The following is a 22,987-nucleotide window of genomic DNA, read 5'->3' as shown; positions in this document are numbered from 1 at the left end:
TATTTCTGGGCTGATGCTATTGCTACTGCTTGCTACATGCAGAACAGATCGTATCTGAACAAGCGCTACTCAATCACTCCTGATGAGATCTTGAACAACCGAAAGCCAAATGTGAAGTTCTTTCATGTGTTCGGTTCAAGATGCTTTATCTTCAACTCAAAGGAGAACCGAAACAAGTTTGATGCAAAGGCTAATGAAGGGATCTTTTTGGGCTACTCCTTGATCTCAAAGGCATATAGGGTTCTGAATAAACATTCAAATAAAATTGAAGAAACCTACTATGTAACTTTCGACGATAACTATGTCAAGAATTTGAAGGAAACTGAAGGGGCTATGCAAGAAATCTTTCCACAGTCCAGGCAAGTGACAGTGCCGATTTCAAATCTTTTTGAGCAATATATGCTGCTTTTCGATGAACAGAGAGATCTAATAATTCGGAATCCAAGGCTAAAGATAACCAGGTCAACAATCTGAAGAAAATCATTGACGACGCTGCAAAGAAGATGGCAGAAGAACAACCGAAAGCAACTGAATAGCTTGACTCAAGCTAACCTTCCAGAGATAGTCCTTATGTCTAGGGGAGGATCCGTCTCCTCTAAATAACCAAGATTCATCATTCCAGGGGGAGAATCCATCATCATCAACATCAACTGAATGTCAGGCCCAGGGAACGAATTCTGATCCTGAAGCGGAGGACGTATCATCGTTCGAGGGGGAGAATCCAAATTCTAATGATGATGATGATGATATTCAATCCTAACTTGAAGAAGAAGTGGACGCTAAACTGGAACCCTCTTGTGATCCAAATTACCCTCCTCTCATAAAATGGACCAAAGATCATCCTCAAAGTCAAATTATTGGAGAATCATCTGAAAAGGTCTTAACTCGATCACAACTGAAAGCGAAGCTGGCTGCATTATTCTCTCAAGTAGAATTTTGTATGTTCAACTCGTTCGTCTCCAAAGTTGAACCTAAGACGGTGAATACAGCTCTTGATCACTCTGATTGGGTTCAAGCTATGCAAGATGAGCTAAACGAGTTTGAACGAAACAAAGTATGGCAACTAATTCCAACTCCAAAGGATGCTTCGGTTGTAGGATTAAAGTGGGTTTTCAGGAATAAAATGGACAAGGAAGGAAATGTAATGCGCAACAAGGCTCGGTTGGTTGTGAAAGGCTATTGTCAAGAAAAAGGCATAGATTACAAAGAGACCTTCGCTCCAGTTGCAAGATTAGAATTGGTTCGAATCTTTCTTGCTTATGCTACACACAAAAATCTCGAAGTCTATCAAATGGACGTGAAGTGTGCCTTTCTTAATGGAGAACTTGAATAAATGGTGTATGTAGAGCAACCTCCAGGCTTCGTGAACGAGAAGTATCCCGATTACTACTACATTATGGACAAGGCAGTATATGGCCTGAAGCAGGCTCCCATAGCATGGTATGAAACCCTTACTCGATTCTTGAAAATGTCCAAATTTAAACAAAGTTCGGTTGACCCAACCTTCTTTCATAAGAAAGAGGGTAACCACCTTATGATAGTCCAGATTTATGTTGATGATATCATCTTCGGCTCCACGAATCCAAGCCTAATAGCTAAATTCAGGAAGTTGATGGAAACTAAATTTTAGATGATCTCAATGGGTCCGATTAACTTTTTCCTTGGCTTGAATATTAGACAGGGACCCGAAGGCATTTTTATTAATAAGGAGGCATACACAAAGACATTACTTGCCAAGTTTGGGATGTTGGGCGACTCAAAGGTGAAGGTTCCTATGGCGTTTGGCACTAAGCTAACACCATCATTGGAAAAAACGGCTGCTGACATGACGCTTTATCGTCAGATGATTGGGTCACTGATGTATCTAACAGCCTGTAGGCCATATATTATGTTATCAGTCAGCTGTTGTGGACGATTCCAAGCTAACCCACGTGAACCTCACATGCTGGCAGTGAAGAATATTTATCGCTATCTGAAGCGAACCACCTCTCTCGGTCTATGGTATCTAGCCAACTCAGGATTTTTTGTCCACGCATTCTCAGATGATGACCTAGGGGGATGTGGATTGGATCGTAAAAGCACTACTGGAGGATGCCCATTTCTTGATGGCAAATTAGTAAGCTGGCAATCAAAGAAACAAACTTGTGTTTCTCTCTCCACAACTGAAGCTGAATACATAGTCGCAACATCATGTACATCTCAGGTCGTTTGGATACAAACTCAACTTAGAGACTATGGCCTGAACATGATGAAAATCCCACTATATTGCGATTCAGAAAGTGCAATTAGGATTTGTCATAACCCAGTGCAACACTCAAAGATGAAGCACATAGCACTATGGTATCACTTTATCAAAGATCATGTGGAAGATGGTAATGTAGAGATTCATTTCGTTAGAACCACTGATCAATTAGCAGATATCTTTACTAAGGCCTTAACTGAAGCAAGTTTCAATAAGATCCTATAAGGTCTAGTAATGATGGAAGCTGAATCTGTACCGAAATCAGCTTCGCTTCATTAAAGGTTGGAAGCGAAATAGAGCGAACGCTCGGTCTATTTTGGGTTCGGTTCACCCGGGAACCAAAATGAACCGAATGCTTGGTCTATTTCGAGTTCGGTCCTACTGAACTCGGTTCGCTTTATTTTTCTCAAAGTAATTTCAGTTGTATACTTTTCTACACTCTTTTACATACTTGTTTTTATGTTTTTCTTTTATTTTTTTATATTCTTTTTCATAAAATCCAAAAATATTTTTCTTTCTGTTTTTATTTCTTTCTCTTTAGAAATTTTTTCTCTCATTTTATTTTATCTTTCTAATGGTTTCATATATAAAAGTTATTCTTGCTGATGGAGCTGGAGCAGGTATGAATTCCATCTATGTATTAGTTAAGTGTCCATAGAAGCATGCTGCTGCATGTTGACCGAAGCCTCTAAAGTTTTTGAGTGAAGCCTTAATGATTTGATATATACAAATCATGTCTTCCCAATTAGGCTATTAAATTCCCTCTAATCATGAGCTATCTTACTCTTCTCATATTGATATTAGAGTTTTCTGCTTGGTCCTACTTTTATAGCAGAGGTACATTCAGTTCCTTAACCACCTACAACATTTTTCTCCATCACATTTCATATCATGAACGTAACCCTTGAGACTCTCAGCAATTGCCACTGAGGTTTATGGTTACACAACATCTGTTTTTATGATCTTAGTTTCGTTTTACTACGTACTAAGTGAAACCCACAATTCTATACCCATAATGAATTGACAATGAACAATTAATATGTTCTAGTTTTCACCAATGAATTAACGAAACCACTCTATGTGGAGGTACCATGAAATCTCTTTTTATTTTGTGAGATCCTTTTGAAATTGTCTATTACTAAGACTTTTCTTCCCCAAGGATCCAGTTTTTTTTTTTTGATATTTCTTATTGAATTTTCAACAAGTCACTAATACGTTTCTACCCTAGTTGTTCAACGGGCCACATCGGTCTCAAAAATAGTTCATTCTCTTTCGGTCTTATGTCAAGAACAGAAACTTGAATTGAAGTGAAAGCCACCCTTACAAGCCCTATATATAAAAGATGCCTTTCATTGCTTCTTAATAAGTACTTGATCGTATTTCAACGGGAAACCACACAGACACTTTGAAGTCTCTCTTGACTTTGAAGGAAGAAATTCATGCCCGGGATCACTGTTTTATGTCTTAATTGACATCACAATATCCCATAAAGATTTTGATTATTTCTTTATCTTTCACACTACTATGCACGAAAATCTTTGATTTTCGAAAAATTCGTTTCTGTTGTGTATAAGCTATTTTTCATTATATAGCTTTGGGTGTAAAAGTGACATGATTATTCTCAAACGACATGATCAAGTTGATACCATCTCATGTTATTTATGTTGGTGACGTTTCAATTTAAGCTAAAGGGGTGAGTCAGCAGTTATCCAAACGTTTGGCGATTTGAAAAAGGCGATTTGTATGGAAAGGCGTGTAAAACTAAAACGTTTTCTCTCTCCTGCGTAATCATAGGGGTTACCTGTTGGATAAGGTGTCTAAGTCCATAACTTATTTGGTATATACTTGACCCGACCTGGCATAGTCCATTTGGGTTGCACTTCACGCAAACAATTTATGGATAATATTATGAGAATTGTATACTTATGTTTTATTAATATATTATAAGTTATAATATATTAATATAAAGTCATGTTATTTAATTAAGTTTTAATCTTAAATTAATTATGAATTGATTCAGGGATTAAAAGGAAGACTAATTAAATCATGGGCTATTATATTTATATGGTGTGGGCTAACACTCATTTGGGAATGGGCTTAGCTTATATGGAGGTCCATGGATGATCCATGGAGCTTTTAACCCATGCATCCTATGAAGAGGAAAAGACATGGGTTATTAGGGTTTACCCTAATCATCTACACTATATAAACAAGCCTATGGTGCATGAATTCACACCCTAGTGTGTGTGAGAAGTGGTGGCCGATTTCTAGTACAAAGTATACACTTTCATAAAGTTTTCCAAGTTTGTGGTGACTTGTGATTTCCATATGAGGCATTCACATTATACGTGCTTGGATCTCAAACTCCAAGGAATCAACACTCATCAAAAGGTATGTAATTCATCTAGTTCTTTCATGTTTAAAGGCTCCCCATGCCATGCTAGATAAGTTATAAACCTTGGAAAACAAATTTTGCATGTATTTTAGACAAACATAGATCCAAGGTTTATTAGGGTTGCATGTACACTTAGGAAGTGTTAGAATGCTCAAAACCCAACAGTGGTATCAGAGCCTAGGCTTGTTTATTGATACTTGATGCAAAATTGTGCTTAAAATCGAATCTACTTGCTGTCTGAACAGGGGACTCGTCGATTCCATGGGGGGACTCGACGAGTCCAAGCGTTTTTCCATCCAACTCGGCGAGTCAATTCATGCACTCGATGAGTTGGTCTTGCAGAGTGCATTTTTTCGATTGTTGCTGCTGGAAATGGACTAGAAACATTACCCTAAACTGTTTTGATGTTTTAAAAATTGTTTCAGTTGGTGTTATGGTTTTTCCAATCCATTTACAATAGCTTATATCAAAATTTCATGCTTTGTATGTGTTCATATAATTCTTAAAACTTTGATGATCATGTTCATGTACTTATGAATTTAAAAGATGATAGGAATTATTTGTTGAATTGTTTAGGATTAATTCTTGATCATTTATGTGTTTTAATGGAGTCCATAATTTGTCCTCAAGTTATCGATATCCAAAGGTCACTTCTTTTAAACACACATTTAAAACACATAAGTTACATAAAAATGAAGAATCTTCATTTTTATGAACCTTTAATTCATAAGTTATGAAATGAAAAGTTTTGAATAAGTTACAAAACTTGCCCTCAAGTTTTATAATTTGTAAAGTTTCACACACTTTAATAAACTTTAATTCCAACCCTTTAGAGTTTTAGTAGTTAAAATTCAACACTTATACTATTTATAACGTTAATGGTTAATTATTATATATATGTATAAGAATAAGTCGTTTTACCGTTAGTAGGCCTCATTCAGAAAGCCGGTCTATAGGGGGGGGGGGGGTATAAGATTGTTTCCTATAAAATGGCAGCTTAATGGGTGTCCACTCTCACCCACCACTTCCTTGATCGGTGGAGGGTCGTTAGCCGAACGGGTAGGACAATGACTTTAATTTCTCATTAAAAGTATAGTGATTATTATAAAGTAACTAAATATTTTTATTCTCAATCTTAGTTACTTTAGGAAAAATGCGAACATGGTGCTAGCCCATGGAATTCACACTTTGTACCTTACCAAGCCATTGGTGGAGCGTGTGTGGTTAACCGGAACACTAACTTGGACTAGTAAGGATCACGAAGGGTGACTTAATGTTTGTCATAGATCAATGGAGCGTGTGTGGTTAACCGGCACATTGATTAGGTGATAATATTAAGGGTACCAAGTGACTTAGTATGGTTATTCACACCTTGTTTTGTGATCCTCGGCATCCCAGTCACAAAACTTGAAGGGCACAATCCAAATTGAAACATGTCATTGAAAAGTTCAATGAATCTCAAAAGAATCTAGGAATTTCAAATCCAATTAAAACCTAATAATTCATTTAGTTTTTCATGGTGGGAATTGGTGAATCGTCATTCACATACCTTTAAAATATGTTATTACTTAGATTACGACATCCCTCTTCTAAGTATAATATATTGTGATTGGATCCTAGCCTTAATATTACATTTGGGTGTCTTATTATGGACTCTATATATCTAATCTAAACTTCTTTCTTCTTTTCAGATGTCTTCCAACAACAATGCTTCGGGCTCTAACCCAACTGGCTCTTTCTCTCTCATGAATCTTTGTGGGAGAGTCATCTTTGATGGTTCCAACTTCATGGATTGGATTAGGAACATCAGGATGGTTACTCGTTATGAGGACAAGGAATACGTCCTCGATAAGGAGTTAAAGGAGCTTGATGAGTCCACTGCTAGTTCTGAGGAGATCGATGAATTCAGGACGCATGAAAGAGATGCTAGTAAGGTGGCATGCATCATGATGGCCACAATGACAGCCGAGCTCCAAAAGTCCTATGAGGACTTTTACCCTTTTGAGACGCACCAAGACCTGATGGAAAGGTACCATCAGAGTGCTCATCAGGAGCGGTATGAAATAATCTCCTCCATGATAACAACCCGCATGAAGGATGGTGAATACATCACGGGCCACATGCAAAAGATGCAAAGGTATGTGGACCGTTTGATCAAGCTAAATGTGAACTTCCTTGAGGAGTTGGCAATTGACATCATTTTGCACTCCTTACCTTCTTGTTATGACCAATTTCGTATGACATACCATATGAACAAGGAGGAAGTTACTCTTAGCAAAATTTAAGGACTCTTGAAGACCGCTGAAACCGGTCTTAAGGGTAAGTCGGTTGTTACCTCTACTACTCTTACTCCAACATCTACCCTTGTTTTGGCTATCGGGCAAGGCTAAGGGAAAAAGAGGAAGACCCCTTCGAAGGGTACCAAGGGAAAGTCTCTTGAAGGCTCCTTATCAAGGACCAAAAGCAGTTCTGTTCCTTCTGCCATTCCCAAGGATGCTTATTGCTACTATTGCCAGGACAAGGGTCACTGGAAGCGAAACTGCCCTAAGTACTTGCAGGATCTAAGGGATGGGAAAGTGAAACCCACCCATGTAGGTATTTACACAATATTTTCTAATAACTCACCATATTCTAACTCTTGGGTGCTTGATACAGGATGTGGTATTCACATATGTTCTGATTTGCAAGGCCTAAGAAGAAGTGAGGATGTGGAGCAAGGGAAGATAAACCTGATTATGGGAAATAGGAAGGCTTCACCTGTTTTCAAGATTGGAGTTTATACCTTGTTGCTAAGTAGTGGGTTAAAGTTAGATTTGAATAAATGTGTGTACTCGTTTGATATGGCGAAAAATGTTATTTCTTTTCATGGTTTGTTCAAACAAGGTTTTACCTTTTCGTTTGATAATGAATGTGGTGGTATTAATGCTTTCTTTAATAATGTGTTTTATTTTAAAGCGTTACCTTGTGATGGTGTGTATGAAACTGTGTCGGTTGTAGACAACTTAGGAAATAATGTATTGTATATTGATTCTTCTACTAGCCTACATAAAGCATCATTGTGGCATTTTCGTCTTGGACATGTAAAACAGAAACGCATAGGCCAACTCCAAAAGGATGGAGTCTTAGAATCATTCGACCATAAATCGGATGATATTGGTGAATCTTGTCTACTTGGAAAGATGACAAAATCACCCTTCACTGCTACTTGTGAACGGGGTGAGGGTTTGTTGGACCTAATACATACTGATGTATGTGGACCATTCAAAACCACCACAAGGGATGCTAATCGGTATTATGTGACTTTTATTGATGATTTTTGTAGATATGGTTATGTCTACTTAATCAAACATAACTCAAAAACCTTTCAAAGGTTTAAAGAATTTAAACAGGAAGTAGAAAACCAATTGGGCAGGAACATTAAGATGCTTCGATCCGATCGAGGTGGTGAGTATCATAGTACCGTGTTCCTTGACTATCTTAAGGAGTGTGGGATTGTCTCATAATTGACTCCTCCCAGGACACCATAGCTAAATGGTGTAGCTGAGAGGCATAATCGAACCTTGTTATATATGGTTCTCTCTATGACGAGTCGAGCTTCGCTACCAATCTCTTTTTAGGGGTATGCCTTAGAGACTGCACCCATATCCTTAATCTAGTCCCTACAAAGAAGGTTACCAAAACACCTCATGAGATGTGGACTGGGAAGGTTCCCAATTTGGACCAAATAAAGATTTGGGGTTGCGAGGCTTTCGTGAGGTGTGGGACTCATGACAAACTCGAACCCCGAAGTGAAAGGTGTATTTTCATCGGCTACCCACAGAAATCCTTCGGTTACCTCTTCTACAGACCCAGTGAGAACGTGGTCTTTGTAACAAGAAGAGGGGTCTTTTATGAGAGAGAGTTTATAAGCCAAGGAGACAGTGGGAGGCAAATTGACCTTGAAGAAATTCAAGAATCAATTGGTGAAGGAACCTCAAACACTAGCAATCAACCTGAGGAGGAAACTTCTGTTGAGCCAGCTGACGAGTCTGTACCTCCGAGGCGTTCCACACGGGTTAGGAACACACCTGAGTTTTATTATGGTTTTCATATTACTACGGAAGGTGATACATTTATCAGCGATAGTACACTGGTAACTTTGGATGAACCTAGCAGTGTTATGAAAGCCATGACAGGCCCTGCGTCTACTAACTGGAAGGAGGCTATGGACAGCGAGATACAGTCCATGTATGACAATCAAGTTTGGAACTTGATTGACAATGTACCAGGCCGTAAAACAATCGGATGCAAATGGATCTTCAAGAAGAAGACCAACATGGAAGGAAAAGTGCACACTTATAAGGCTCGACTAGTTGTGAAGGTGGGTTTTACTCAGACTCGGGGTATTGATTATGATGAAACCTTTTCACCGGTAGCAAAGATTAAGTCTATTAGGGTTATGCTAGCCATTGTTGCATTTCATGATTATGAAATATGGAAAATGGCTGTCAAAACCGCTTTTCTTAATGGAAAGTTGGCTAAGGATGTGTACATGAATCAGCCAGAGGGTTTTGTCAGTGCAGAATACCCTAATAGAGTGTACAAGCTTGAGAAATCCATTTATGGGTTAAAACAAGCATCTCGTAGTTGGAATCTTTGTTTCAATGAAAAGGTCAAAGAGTTTGGCTTCTCGAGAAGTGAAGATGAGTCTTGCGTGTATGTCAGAGCTAGTGGGAGTATAGTTAGCTTCTTGGTACTATATGTAGATGACATACTACTTATAGGAAATGACATCCCAACCTTGCAGGAGGTTAAGTCCTGGCTTGGGAAGTGCTTTGCTATGAAGGACCTAGGGGAAGCGACCTATATACTAGGGATAAGGATACTAAGAGAAAGGAGTAAAACACTAATTGGACTTAGTCACCTACTTGGATAAGGTGTTGAAAAGGTTCAACATGCAGAATTTCATGAAAGGAGATTTACCGATCCAAAGCAATTCCAAACTGAGTAAGACTTAGAGTCCGAGTACAGAGGCTGAGATAGCAGAGATGAGTCGATTACCGTATGCTTCCGCTGTGGCCTCGATCATGTATGCTATGTCTTGTACCCGCCCTGATGTGGCCTTTTCTTTGAGCATGGTCAGCAGATATCAGGGGAACCCAGGCAAGGCTCATTGGACCGCAATAAAGAACATTCTCAAATACCTTCGGAGGACTAAGGATTGGATCCTTACCCTTGGTGGGAGTGATAACTTTAGAGTAGTAGGGTATAGTGATGCTAGTTTTCAGACTGATAGGGATAACTTCCGCTCTCAGTTGGGCTGGGTCTTTACCCTAAATGGAGGGGCAATCTCTTGGAAGAGTTCCAAGCAGGAGACGGTGGCTGATTCGACTTGTGAATCAGAGTACATAGCAGTGAGTGAAGCAGCGAAGGAGGCGATATGGCTGAAGAACTTCATCGGAGACCTTGGAGTTGTACCAGCTATTAAGGAGCCTATGGAGGTTTTCTGTGACAGCACTAGTGCGGTTGCCTTAGCCAAGGAACCAAGATATCATGGCAGATCCCGACACATTGACAAAAAATATCAATTCATAAGACACAAGATAGAAGAAGGACTCCTCGTGGAAAAGATGGTATCATCAGATGAGAACCCTGCAGATCCCCTTACGAAGGGACTGACAAGGGTTAATCATTTGCAGCATGCGAGGCGCATAAGGCTGAGGGACGATATTAGTTTTACATATTAGGTAGCCTTTTTTGAAACTTGTAAAATGTAATCGACGTTTGATGATGAATAAAATTTGTGATTTATTGATGAGTAAAGTGTTGCTATCATTGTCAATTATTTACTATTGTTTCAATTTTGCATGTTTTGACTTCCAGAATAATTAATTTATTCAAACCTCCAAAATCGGTCATATGTCGGAAGTAGGTATGAATCAAGATTGTCATGAATTGGGTTTGTAGATGGCTAACGGTGTTTAGACATAGCAATGGTTGCTACAACATTCATGAGTACTCATAAGTTATGAGTATTGGAATAAACCCACGCTCACTTGTATCACTTCACGGAATTTATCTCGAGTGATCGTGAGACGATAATATCATATAAGTCTTCAAACCTAGAGATATGAGTTGTTACCTATGAGTTGGTTGTGCATTGATTTCACGAAAATGCATCAGTAACTTGATGTTATAAAACGTGCCTTTGTGTGCAATTCAACAAGTAGTAGAACAAGCATATGAGTCGAAGTTTATCTGTTCCTTCTAGCAGTAGAAGCGATATCTGGGCCCCTCGATGATTTTGTGTTGACCTATGTACCGGGCCCGGTCAGAACTAAATTGATGTGTTCAGTTAAGTTCTTTGTCAAACAAATCGGAAATCGGGAAACAACTACCAAACAATAAGCAAGACATTGTTCCATGTGTTTGTCCGGATGATATCATGAGAACAGAGGATTATATGATCACTTATCTAAAATGGCGCTTCATAGTTCAACAGAGTTTTTGAGAGCTATGATTTCCGGTTGGTTTGTGAAGTAATATAGGCAAATACAGTTATTAGACTTATCCAAGTGGGAGTCTGTTAGATAAGGTGTCTAAGTCCATAACCTATTTGGTATATACTTGACCCGACCCGGCATGGTCTATTTGGGTTGCACTTCACCCAAACAATTTATGGATAATATTATGAGAATTGTATACTTATGTTTTATTAATATATTATAAGTTATAATATATTAATATAAAGTCATGTTATTTAATTAAGTTTTAATCTTAAAATAATTATGAATTGATTTAGTGATTAAAAGGAAGACTAATTAAATCATGGGCTATTATATTTATATGGTGTGGGCTAACACTCATTTGGGAATGGGCTTAGCTTATATGGAGGTCCATGAATGATCCATGGAGCTTTTGACCCATGGATCCTTGGAAGAGGAAAAGACATGGGTTATTAGGGTTTACCCTAATCATCTACACTATATAAACAAGCCTATGGTGCACGAATTGACACCCTAGTGTGTGTGAGAAGTGGTGGCCGATTTCTAGTACAAAGTATACACTTTCATAAGGTTTTCCAAGTTTGTGGTGATTTGTGATTTCCACTTGAGGCATTCACATTATTGGTGCTTGGCTCTCAAAATCCAAGGAATCAACACTCATCAAAAGTTATGTAATTCATCTAGTTGTTTCATGTTTAAAAGTTCCCCATGCCATGCTAGATAAGTTATAAACCTTGGAAAACAAATTTTGCATGTATTTTAGACAAACATAGATCCAAGGTTTATTAGGCTTGCATGTACACTTAGGAAGTGTTAGAATGCTCAAAACCCAACATTACCAACTGTCTAATCCCTACTTTATCAGGAGCGGTTTCGCAAAAGACAAGATTTTGGGCGGATATTTCTCTCTCCTAATCCCAGGTATAAAAGATTTCTCCAAATCACCTTTACTCTTTTACCACTTTCTAATCTCCCACAGCAAAAAGGCGATTTCTTTCACTGTTCATCATCTCCTCTTCAAGTTCTATCAATGGGGGACTCTTCATCTGTTCAAGACAGCTCTGTTCACTCCACTCTTCTGACCATCAAGACTCAACAAAACCTCTTGGTCAAGCTTACACCATTCACCTATGAACCCTACATGTTGCAGGTTGTGGAATGCCTCAAATACTCTCTGCTTGTCATCGCTCTCTCAAAGGTGGAAGTAGTTCCCATGTCTTGCTCACGAACCTACCATGGTGAACCCTGATTCCATCACAACTGGTCAACTATTCTCAATGTTCTACAAAATGGGGTATACTGAAACCCTAACCATGGTGATGAAGTTCAAGAAATCATGCCTTCCTCCACAATGGAATGGCCTCTTTACTCTCTTATTCAAAGGACTCTCAGAGCGAAGCGTTGGATCAGATGGGGCGAGCAAGTCGTTCATGACCATACTTTATGGGTTATACAACGGGATCCATCTCAACTATGGTTCGGTCCTATGGCAACAGATTGTTGAAATTTTATCCTCCTCTTCTCGCCATTCTGAAGTTTCGTGTGGCAGGTTCTGGACTATTGTCACAAAATGGGCGACGGATCGTCATCATGTCCCGATCATGGCGGACTCGCTTCTCTCCTCCATCGCAACATTCCACATGACGAAGATAATTATCACCGATCCGTCAAAGTATTCGTTTATTGGATCGATTCCGTCATCCATGTATGCATGTGTGTCTGAGGCGAGTAATGTCATTCAAGAGTATAAGAAGCTTTCTTCTTCGGGTCCAAGGGAACTCACACCCGCAATGATTCGGTCCATTGAGGAAGAAGACAAGCCGGAAAAGAGGGGAAAGAAACAAGAAAAGAAGAAGGAAGAAAGGGTTACCAAAGAAGCTAAGGGGCAAACTCCAAGGAAGCGAAAGTCTGAGAAGGCGGCTCCTTCCCAGCCCAAGCAGAAGAAAACCAAGAAGCCTGCTCAGCGGCTTATCCTTCAATCTTCAAGCGACTCAGACTCTGAGTATCTCCCTACTAGACATAAAACCCCATTCCTAGCGAATCTGAGAGCGAAAGCTCCGATGATGAAGGCTCGGTTCGTGGTGATACCCCACCTCACACGCCTACACCAGAGGAACCAGTTCGCTCCAAAGCACATTCTCCTCCACCTGTTTATGTTCCTCCCATTTCCCCTATCGTTACATCTCAACCTTCATCCACCATTCCCATTCCCACTCCTATCTTTTCTGAAGCCACAACCACAACCACCACTGGAGTTCGAACCAACGTATCTAATACAGGGGTTCGTACTTCAGCACCCGAAACCCATACTACTTCTAAACCTCTATCTCCTACACGTTCACCTGAAACCCATACTATTTCAAAACCTCTATCCCCTACCCAATCCACTGAAACGAATACTGTCCTAGGTGGGGATAATGTCGACTTTGATACATTCTACTACAATCCTTATAGAATGAAAAGTGACGATGATGAAGATGCCCCCGTCACCAAACGCCATCTCAAGTAGATGAATGAGAAGCTAGATAAACTTATGGCTTCCGCCTTTACTCAGGGTTCTCTTTCTGAGTCTGCTCTTAAAAGCATGTTGGCCTCTTGGGTTAAAGAACACGATGCTTTGATCTCCAAAGCAACTTCTGCAATTGATGCGTCAACGAGAGTATGCACAGAAGCGACCGAAAAAGTCGATAAACTAATTTCTAACGCAAACCTTTTTCTTGAGTCTTTACCGGGTGCTGCCATGCAGAATGCCAACACGGTGAATGCCTCGGTTCAGACCCTTACTCAATATCTTCAAAAGGAAAAGGAGCTCTTCAAGGTGTTTCACAAGAACCTAACTGTTGATCATGTCAAACATCAGGCATCTGTCTCTGCACAACTAGATCAACTTCAGGAAGATCTCGCCTTGGAGAGCAGAATCATGGATTAGCTTGCTCTGAAGACTACTCAACTCAAAACCCAGACTCTCAAGCTCAATCAAGCGAACAAGGATCTTCAAGACCTGCATTCAGAGCATTATGTGGTAAAAATCTCTATTGGGGACATTCACTCTATTCTTCTCCATCTTCTTGAAGCCAATGATCCCGTTCTTACCATGTAACATCCTGAAATTCAGGTGTGTCTCTTAAACCCTTCTCCTTTTCCAAGTTGTCAAGTTAAACCATTAAAATAAATATTAAGGCAAATGAGTACGATGGGCGTACTGAAGAGTACGCTGCGTGTACTCATGCGCTTAAGTTGGACGCACACTCGCCTAGGTACGCTGGGTGTACCCAGGGTTACGTTGGGTGTAGCGGGCCCAGATGCAAACCCTAATTTGTGGCTTTTACACTATAAAAGGAATGTTAAGGCCTTATCCTCAGCCACCATTTCAGAGAGTGAAACCCTAATAGAGAGTTACCCTTCGTTCCTAGCTTGTGTGTATGTGTTCTAAGCTTCGAAGTGCCATTTCAAGGTGGTGAAAGAGAAGAGGAGGACATTTTAAGAGCTAGAAGTTGGTGGATAAGAGTAGATGCGAGTTCTACAAAGGTTGGAGCTTCTTTCTGAGGTAAAAAGCTCAAATCTTTCCTTGTCATTTGTTATTTGTGCTTCTTGGACCAATTTTTTAGGGTTTTTGGTCCCAAGGTGGAGACTTTATGAGCAAATGGTCTCCATTGGCGTAGATCTGCCATATTTCAAGGTAATATGAGTTGTATGTTCATAAAAATCCAATCTTGGACGTGAATATTGAGCCATGCATGAGATCTAGACTTTATGAGGAAGAAGGAAAGGTGTTAGAGTGATTAGGGACCTTTACAGCCATGCAATGGCTTTAAAGGTCTCGACTTTATGTGATTAGGCGGGGGCTAGATCAGTGTTTCGTGTGCAAGATTATCCGAGACACCCGAAGTGAGTCTTCTCACTATACATTACCTAGAGTGGTATTTATGTGTAAAGCAGAGGGTCTTGTATGCTATGTGTATGTATGAGATTATTTGCATATGCTATGTGTTGAATAGACCGGGCCGGAGGGCCCAAGGATATAGACCGGACCGAAGGGTCCAACGACACAGACTGGACTGAAGGGTCCGACGAGCTATGATCGGACCAGAGGGTACAACGAGTTACGGGACTGGAGAGTCCCGCTGAGACACATCGATCGGAGGGTCGTACTATAGCCTCGAGTGGTGTATGTGTTGTATGTGGTATTTTGGGGAACTCACTAAGCATTTATGCTTACAGTGTTATGTGTTATGTGTTTCAGGTACTAGTGATGACCGCGGGAAGGCGCCGACATGATCCGTACACACTCGTGGAGTTTTTATTTCGTGAGTTTCTGGGATGTTTTGTGATGATAACATTGGAAACATTATGTTTTGATATTATCTTGTGATTAAAATTATGTTTTAAAAATGAAAAATTGTTTTGGAAATTTACGTTGTTACAAGTTGGTATCAGATCCTTGGTTTGAGGGATTCGGACGCACCTTTGGGCGTGTATGAACTCAAACTGAGGATTTGAGGTAGTTTTTCATAAAATAAACATTTTTTTCTAAAGAAGTAAAAGAGTTTGAGAAAAGCAGAAGGAAGCAATGTGTATGATCATCCAGCGCCCGAACGGTGATTTCCCAAAATACCCTTACATTATGTGTTATGAGATATGTTATGATATGTTATGCATGCTAAGAGTAGGATAGGTATTCCTATTAGAACTAGAACGGCCTGATTTGTGATGTCAAGTTCAAGGTGACTCGAGGATCTGAAGGTTCGGTCCATACAATTTCACTTGCTGACTTGCCGAATCTGAATCCACATGATTGGATTCTCCTTATCAACATCCTACTCTCCAATGAAAATTAATATGAGCCAATCATTGATCACATCAAGCGTATGATGGTGTGTTACATTCATGAAGTGGCATAGATGGATCAGGAGGTTGCTACTTCTATTTGCAAGAGACCCACTATCAAGCCAATTGGGAAGGCAGGCGATATAAAGCTGATGGTGAAAGGATACAAATCATCTTGCATGCATCATAGTAAGTATCGATTGAACTACTCTCTTTATTCTATTGTAAACCCTAGCTTGCCTCTACAGTGGAAGTTCTTCATCGAGCTCTGCTGAGGCGTGACTACTTTGAATCATTAAGCATTATTTGATTCCATCTTGTGTTCATTGTTTCGTTTAATATAACTGTTTGTTCTTCGTTGATTAACCTGCAAAATATCTAAACAATCTTAGAGGTTTTGTCTCATCACAACTTTTCTAAGTTATCCATTCATACACATAACCCTTACAAGGGTCACTCAAGTCCAAGTCAAAGTTAATGCCAAAACCTTGGTTAAAGTCAACATCTGGTTGAATCGAATCGACGAGTTGGTCCACCTACCCATCAAGTCCCCATAACCACAAAATGCCATAATCCTATCCCCACTCGTCGATTCTAGGAGCTTGACAAGTTCGTCTTCAACAACACATCAGACTATCTTCAACCGACTCGCCGAGTTCGTCCTTGAACTCGTTGAGTCTATCTTCATCCATATAAAGGTTTTCAGTTTATGACTTGCCGAGTTCATCCTTGAGCTCGTCGAGTCCATCTTCATGTGGTTGGGACATTGCCTTGAACTCGTCGAGTTCCTCCTTGAACGCGTCGAGTCCTTTGATCTTCAAGTCCATAAAAAACCCCTAACAGGCTGAGTGTTCCTTCCACTCAACCAGAAACCATTTCCAGAAGACAGTTGGGGGAAAATGTGACCCAGCTCGCCGAGTCACCCAGGTACTCGTCGGGTCCCTCTTTGTCCAAAACTATTCAGTTGATTATAATGGGTCTTAACGCATCAAAACCATAGATCTGGCCTCCTAGGGTCCATTTTATACGTAAAGCTACAAACTTGATGTCCGTGCATGGGCCTTTGGCTCAAAAATCCATAAAAAGGGGCTTATGTGGTGCATGGGCTTCCCATGGCCATAAAGTTGGCACTTTTATGCCAGGGGAACCCTTAGTCGTTCCAGATCTGAAGTGCAACTCAAAGGTGTACATCCAATCTCGAATATGGCTCTATAATGCCCAAAATGACAAGATTTAAGCCCTAAGGAAGATCTTTCAAATGGGAAGTCAAGGTTGAAGCTTTTTACCTTGAATGAGGTGGAAATGAAGCAAAAACCTCTAGATCTACTAGCCTTCTCTCTATCTTGCAAGCTTCCTTCTCTTCCTCAAGCTTCAAACACCACACATACACATATCCTAGTAGCTAATCAAAGCTACACATATATCACATAAGCCATGCATACATCAAACCAACAAGAATGCAACGGGCTACCCCACATGGTCTTACATCCAATGCCATAGACTACCCCACATGGTCTTTACCTAGGACTGCCATGGGCTACCCCACATGGTCTTACATCAAATGCCATGGGCTATCCCACATGGTATTTGCCTAGGATTGCCATGTGCTACCCCACATGGTCTTACATGCAATGCCACAGGCTCCCCCCCGGGGGTCTTCATGCAAAACACACAATCATATATCATATCAAATCACAGAGTGACTAACACATATACCATAAACACATAATGGGCCGCCCTTGGTGCCTTAGACCCATGGGTATGGTGAGAAAGCTCACCTCAGCCTGCTGAACACATAAGCTGCTCTCCTAACAGTCTGTAACCTCCCGAACTGGACAATTTATATTAATCAATGTTAGAACCTTAAATTAATCCAGGAAAACCCAAACCTACATTGTTCCATGAGGCCCAATAACCCTTCCCTTGCTAATGGGCCCAAATTTCTAGTCCAAGAATTATTAATGGGCCTTTCGGCCCAATAAGGCCCACCTAAAGTATTCATGGCCCATAACAGAACAAATGGACCACAATTCACAGAATACAACCAGCCCATTAACCAAAATGAAGCCCAAGAGCACAAAGGCCCAAAACAAATTTGACCCAAACTGTAGTGCGTACGCTCGGCCTACCATTATGGTACGCGCAGCGTACCGGGTCTTTAAGGACTACGCGCAACGTACATTGAGTATGCCCAACATTCCTCCAGACTAAGCACTTTCTCCATTAAGTGCTTAATACTCAATTTCTTTACGACCAAAAGCCAGATCTGAGTTGATTAATACTACCTAAGGCATAAAGTTGCCAACTTTATGCCTTTGCATGCCTCCCATACACCCAAAACCTTCATTAAGACCTTTCCAAGGCCCTTAACCCATGCATGTGACCAATACATCCATCAAGACTCCGTTTTTATACCTCAAAACGACCAAGGGACCTCAGATCTGCCATTCTCTTTTCATGGAGTGGCTTATCTTGCCAAAAGAGGTCTAAAGTCCCACAAAAGGGACCAAACTAGAAAACCCTAGCTAGATCTAAAGATTTACAAGGAAAGGTACAACCTTTTCACCTCCAGAAGCCTTCGTAGATGACCCAAAAGCAGATCCTTAAAGCACCCAACTGATCCAAGCTTGCTTAACAACTCTCCTTCTTGAAAGGACTCCAAAATAACCACCAAAACCCTCTTCTTAAGCTCCAAAACTCACTCACACTCTAAGTCACCTGTAGGAACACGAAATGGGGCTAAAGAGGCAGATAGGGTTTGGTCCAAGAGGCCAAAAGGCGTTTAAATAGGGAACAAGTCCGGGGTTTAGGGTTTAGTCCTTCTGATGCGTACGCCCGACGTACCCTCACGTACGCCCAGCGTACGCGGGGCTCCTCCATGATCACTTAGGCAGAGTACGCTAAGCGTACCCATAGGTACGCCCATCGTACTCAAGGGACCAACAATGCAAAAATATGAATTCTCGAGGGTCTTAAAACATACCAGCTTTTGGGTGTTACAAGTAGGTCACTCAAATCCCCGAAAAAATGTCGAGTCTACTCGACGATTCGAGCCTCCAACTCGCCGATTTCCAGAGCAAATAAGTTTATTATAATTGAAATATGTACCAGGAACCGGGTGTTACATCAAGCTTTAAATGAGAGAAGACCAGCCGCTAGTTCGATCTTTGGTGGTATTAACAAGGAACTCAAGGAATCCACAAGGTGGGCATGTTAGGTTTGAATGTAGAATTTTTAGGGGTCTTTCGGGGATATGAGACAATGAGGAATTGGTTTGATCGTGGGTGTAAGATCTGTATTTTTCAAGTTCATACATTCTAAGTGTGGTTAGTTGCTGGTTCGCATGGGAATTACTCTTGTGCAAGTAGGATGCTGAATTGATTGGGTACCCGTTTCGAATGTTAAGATTTTGTTCTTCATCATGCGATAAAGTCGTCGAGGACTTATAGTGGATTCAGTGGAAAGTGCTCAGTAATATTGAGCTCATTGAAATTCTGGGGAATATTCATTCAATTTTGGTAGGTATGTGTTCATTAGGATTGGCTAGTAATAGAATGCTAGTACTTGTGAGCTCGGGTTGTCGACACCTTCGTGTAGTCAGGTTGCGAGATAGATTGGAAATCTATCGATTTTGTGGTTGGAAGAGCGTAGTTGAATCCAAGTGGGGGAGAACCTCTTAGACTAAGGGATTGCACAGGGAATGATATCATAGGTTACCTTACGCATAAGTGGTAGCGCATGGCATGTATGTGATTAGGTTCGGGTTGAGGGTTGTGTTAGAGCCTCTCTGCCTGCTCTTGTCTGATAAAGGCTTTAGGATTCAAAGCATAACCCAAACACCTGATTAGGGTATATTCAGATGCGGGTTTGACTCATGATGATTATGATTATCAGGTATTGATGGAAGTGTTGTAAGACCGCACGGTGGCCGTATCATTCACTAGATTAGCAGATAGTTATAGAGGTGTTGTATGTTTGTGGGGGTGGCCGTAGCATTCACTAATTTGGAAGGTGGTGGTAGTGTTGTAAGACTGAGGGGTGACCTGTGACATTCACCTGGATCATGAGCAGTTGTGAGAGTGTGGTGAATCTATGATTTTGGCTCGTAGTTTCCTCTAGGTGTGATTAGAACACTGTTGTAAAAATCCCAACTAGGTCCCGATTAATCGCCGATTAATCCCTAGGCGCTACTCGGTCGACTAGAGGATGCCTAGCGATTTATCCCTACATAAATAATGAGTGAAACAATATAACACAACAAAATTTAAACATATTGGAGAAGTTCTATCTCAATAGAAACTATTTGGTGTATGATTAGTGTTGTACTAAACATATTAACCTATTTTGTTATGATATTAGTGGTATTTAGGAACTTTGATATGATATTAGTCATATTTAATTTTTAAAAATTCAACAAATTAGCAATTAATGGTCCCCGATTAATCCCTCGATTAATCTCCGCCTAACCGATTAATCTCTTAACCCAAGTCCACCGACTAGCTTACACCGAGCGTTTTTTACAACCTTGGATTAGAGCATGGCATGATGGATAGTGAGACTGTGGGAAAGCCACATCTTTCATGGAATCAAGGAAGGTTGTGGGTCGTATGGGGGTCGGTCATGATGTAAGACTACAACTGGGCATGTAGCATTTCTTTAAAGAAAAGTAAGTTACATTACATCGATGTGATGGCTGGTTGTGATATACCTGGTTGAAACAGGAGGGCTGTTGAAGCCTTATATACAAGTAGGTTAGGGTAGCTTTGTTAGAAAGACTCTTGGATAGAGAGTCATGGTGCAGTCATTTGAAAGGATGTCAGTTTCAGAGACCGGTCGGAAATCCGACGCTTCAGATAATTGGTAGATCAGCTCGGATCTCAAAAGAACTTGGATTGATCAAAAATGCAAATGTTAGTCATCAGGATAATTTAGGGTCATAAGGATTTCGTTCGGATTACATTGCGAAGTGGAGCCATATTGGTTGTGATTCAGAATGATTTTGTATGTCGGGAAGTCAGATAAGGCATTGGATTCCTAGTTTTGAGTTGAGTAGTGATGATTTTCCTTTATTGGATAAGGTTAGCGGGAGCAAGGATTCGTTGGTCATTAGTATGTGAGTTCTGCTAAGGATAGGTTTGCTTATTAGAAGGCCATAATATGTTTGGGTCGACTTTTATTTGGGATCTAGAAGATATGGTCGAATCGTCTGATTGCCTAGAAAGTAGCAATGAGTGATTTCGATGATGAAATCTAATTTAAGTGGGGGAGAGTTACAACACCTTATTTTGATTCACTTCATAATTCGGGGCCGTGACCTAAAGATAAAGTATCAAAAGGCTTCTCGGGCTGTGGGGAAGAGAGGTGTAGACCCATTTGGATGTGGGTAATGTGGATTATGAGATCCAAGATTTCGGTTTGTGCCTTGGAGTCAAAGGGTAAAATGGTAAAAGTAGTGTTTCGGACTTCTTTTATGAACTAAGGATTTTAGTTCGATGTGTTTTAAGTCAAAAATAATTAGATAGGGTTCTAGAGCTCCTCAACACCTTTCCATGGATATAAAGAACATCAAAAATGGAGTTGAAACGAAGAAGTTATGACCGTTAGAAGTTAGGAAGGTTTTGGACTTAGTCTAGTAAGTTGGGAATACAAGAAGTGCGTTGGGCATACTAGGGCATCCCTAGTACGCTAGGCGTACCAGGAGTACATTGGGCGTACGCGTTCAGTGCCCAAACCCTATTTTCGTGGTTTGAGCCCTATTTAAGCTCCTTAACTTCCCCAAACCCATTCCATTCTCAGTCTCCACCTCTCCAACACCCTCCATTAAAAACCCTAACCCTAGTTTGAGCCTTTTGACACTTTGGAGTGTTCTTGGTTCATCTTGAAGAAGAAGGAGCTCTTCGGAGAAGTGTTGGTTGCATTGGAGCTTGTAGATCCATACTTTGTTCACCTTGATCTTTCTTCTATAGGTATAAAGCTTGAATCTTAATTATGCATTTGTTAGATCTAACTACTTTTGGGTGTTATGATCTTTTGGTCACTTTAGTGCATAAAGTTTAGATCTTGAAAGATTGTGACCTTGCTATGGATAAAGTTGGAAACTTTATCAATCTAAAAATCATATTGATTCAGATCTAATGGTTTGAGACTTGGACTTAATGGATTAAGTTGAAAAAGATGCACTTTTGGTCCCTTTAAGACTTAAAGACTAATCTTGGTTGTTTGGACCATTCTAAGGGATAAAATTGTAAACTTTATCCATTATGGAGTATTAGGAACCATAAAAATTTAATCTTGGACCTTAGTTTCCTTCAATGCATGAGCTTGGATGCTTTAATGAGTGAAGAAGTTATGGTTTTTGGTACTGAACACTTAATGGCCATGCAAGACCATAAAGTTGGAAATTTTATGCTTAAGGACATCATTTGAGGACTAGATCTGGAATTTGGACGAAAGAGCTTAAGGGATTAAGCTCTTAATAGAAGGAAATGATGGTTGAACGTACATTGGGCGTATGATATGGTACGCATGGCGTACGAGGTCAACACCTCATTTCTATTCAAGACTTAAGTACGCTAAGCATATAAGATGAGTATACTAACCGAGTTAACTCGGTTGACTTTTTGACTTTTGGACATTGACCTGTTTTTGACCAAGTTGACTTAGGGGTATTTTGGGTATTTTGATTGTAAGTTAATTTTGGTCATGTTCCAATGAATATGTGACATGTAGAGCTGATATTCAGAGCAATGTCGTGTTTAGCGATCTTTCAGACTGAGAGGTGAGTTTGCTCACTATACTGTAGGACAATAGGGATTGTATGTGCTTGTAGTCTTTGTGACTCATGTTGTATGTTTGTATGCATGTGTTCCTATTTGCTATATGTATGTGGGTTGAAATAGACCCAGTATGGCCTTGTGCTGACATATGAGTTGAAATAGACTCGGGAGTGAAATAGACACGGGGGCGAACTAGACCCGATACAACCTTATGCCGAGATATGAGTTGAAACAGACTCGGTGTGACAACCCAAGTTGTCCC

This window comes from Lactuca serriola, chromosome 2 (genome assembly GCF_051521515.1).
Source record: "Lactuca serriola cultivar US96UC23 chromosome 2, Lser_US96UC23_V15, whole genome shotgun sequence".
NCBI classification, from domain to species: domain Eukaryota; kingdom Viridiplantae; phylum Streptophyta; class Magnoliopsida; order Asterales; family Asteraceae; genus Lactuca; species Lactuca serriola.
The sequence above is the reverse complement of the archived record's forward strand: the minus strand, read 5'-3'. Positions refer to the sequence as shown.